The sequence below is a fragment of the Empidonax traillii genome, unplaced genomic scaffold (genome assembly GCF_003031625.1).
Source record: "Empidonax traillii isolate 1590-97213 ecotype Southwest subspecies unplaced genomic scaffold, ASM303162v1 scaffold443:size705114, whole genome shotgun sequence".
Classification (NCBI taxonomy): Eukaryota; Metazoa; Chordata; class Aves; order Passeriformes; family Tyrannidae; genus Empidonax; species Empidonax traillii.
The window spans coordinates 468,044-470,446 of NW_020955636.1; the positions used below are offsets into that span (position 1 = coordinate 468,044).

General features: G+C 39.8%; 1 long non-coding RNA gene across 1 annotated transcript in view; it reads left to right on the forward strand.

Annotated features, from left to right (window-relative positions):
- Positions 1-232: 232 nt before the first annotated feature.
- The window catches only part of LOC114062893, a 7,256-nt gene continuing 5,085 nt past the window's right edge, over positions 233-2,403 (forward strand). Inside the window, exon 1 of the long non-coding RNA XR_003572470.1 lies at positions 233-655. This is a non-coding gene — a long non-coding RNA (uncharacterized LOC114062893). The remainder of the gene's footprint in view (positions 656-2,403) is intronic.

The window sequence follows — 2,403 nt, forward strand, 5'->3', positions numbered from 1 at the left end:
TTGCAACTGAGGATGGAGCTTTGTACCCTTATCTGCTGTGTCTCTCTAATCCGTCTCCCACCTGCTCAGTTCCAGTCATCGTTCCCTCCAGGTCTCTTCCCAGCCCGAAAGGCCTCAGGATGCAGAGTCTCACGGGTGCCTTTTGCTGCCCCTGAGGCAGCTGAGCGGGGACAGGTTCCTGCGCTGCAGTGCCGGCGGGTGTCACGGTGCTCACAGGGATGCCTGTGTGCTGCACGGCCCCCCGGGGCACTGACAGCGTCACCGCCGCGCTGGCACAGCGCGACCGCCGGCCCCACGCCGCGACAGCTGCCTGGTGTGAAGATCCTTCACCCAGCAGCCGAGTGTTGTTTAAATCTTAAACTTGTGTGTGCTTTAACCAGATTCTCTTATTCAGCCCGATGAAGAATATTCTGTTTGATGTTTTCGCAGACAGCATCTTAAGGCGTTACTTCGATGACTTCTCCAGCGCTGCCCTTTCCGAAGTCATTATTACTCATTAGATGTATTGTGCAGAAAGCAAAGTAGGTCACGGATGAAAAGCCCCATCTTAGCAAGAGGCACTGGTATTGCACAAAGCTATTTTCAACTTTCATGAGATAAAAAATGTTTTCTGTAGGATGAAAGCTGTCACTGCCAACTTACAAATGAATGCCAAGTATGTAAAAACTTTCATTTTGGGTTCCCAGGCTTTCATATGTTAAATGCATTGTTTTAGAAATTCATTTCAAAGATAATTCCTACTGTATAACCCACATTTGCTGGCTCACCAGTAGGGTGTGTGCTGAGGACAGGTACTCAGCTGGTGTAAATCACTGTAGCTCCATCAAGACAGGACCATTTCAGCCTATGAGGATCTGTCCTCAAGAGTTCCTAAAGGGGGAGCAATAGGGGAGGGGGTCCGTGTGGGTACCTGGGGGAAGGATGACAACCTGGAGCTTGGGCACTGGAAAAATCCCTCACAGCACTACTTATCTTGGCATGGCATTGAAAGAATGAATTGGCATCTGCAGTCTGGGATGACCTCTAAAGCCAAGATGACAGTTTCAATAGCAGGACCCCATTGCATGCCATCATCATCACTGTTTTGCATCGTAACTCTTTAGTTAAAACAAAGATTTGATTTTTTTTTGACTGCTCCTCTAACTTTTATTTTCATATGACTTGGAGGTTTCAAATAAATACTTATACTTTCTGGAATGATCCTTAATCTCTTTAAATTGTTGAGCATCCCTCTTCTGGCTCTCCATTTAACAAAGCACCCAGCAAATTCTTTTTTTTATCCAATTTCCACAAGGACTTAAACACGAGATTTGACTAGAAAGTAGACCGCACTTGTAGTATGTTCCTTCATCAATAGAGCATGTCTGAAGCACCTGCAACTCTTAGAGAGGTAATTAATAAAATTATACTTTCAAGGTATTACTGTATAAGATAAGTTGATGTATATGGTGAAAGAAATGTTGCTAAATTTGTTTTTTTGCTGTACCTTGATGTACTGATTAAAGTCTATTACCCTTTTCATTAAAAATGTGGATATCACAGTTGAAATTAGGTACAATTTTTCTCTTTAAAGCAATAGCTTCTTAAACTGAAAATGTTAAATATGACAACATAAGGGAAAGTCTAAGTTCATTATCACATAATAGAATAATATAAATTACAGTAAAAGTAACAAATTATATGATTGCAGTCACAGTTTTAAACAAAGACGTCCTACAACTAGGGGAAGTTATTCAGTAAACTCTTGGAAGTGGGGTTTGGTACTGTGACAAATATTTTTTTAATCAGAGGTAATTTCTATTGTTAGTACAAATGGAACATTTCCTGATTTACAGTTTTTTTCAAGTATCTCTGGTCAAGGACTAGATCATTTAAATTGAAAGCCAAGTACTCCCTTAAAAACCAAAAAAAAACCACCCTAGTGAGTAAAAGCTAATGTGAAAGGATAAAAAGTACTAGTTCTAGGATAATCAAAATGCAGGTGACCATAAATCACCAATTTAATGGCAAACCGAAATGTTACCTCCTCTGTTTATTAAAACTCTTTAGCTGATCAAAGTGCTATAGCACGTTCACTTTGTCCCACACAGAGACCATCTAAGGTAGCTTTACTGAGAGGACTCAAACAGTAACAAAGCATCGATTTCACATATTTTAATTAATTCCATTTTCATTGAAATTGAAGTAAGAAGGAAGCATCATCTAATAAATAAGAGATGCTTTGTCTGGCATTTCAAAATTAAGTACATCACAAATAAAGGATCTGAATAAATGTTTGTAAACCATAGCTACACAGATAATTTGATCCGGATTTTGTTTATCTTCTAGTCTTGCTAAAAGAAATATAAGTGCACATCAATTATTGAGTACAGGCCTACATGTGGGGAAATATTCCAGAAGTAT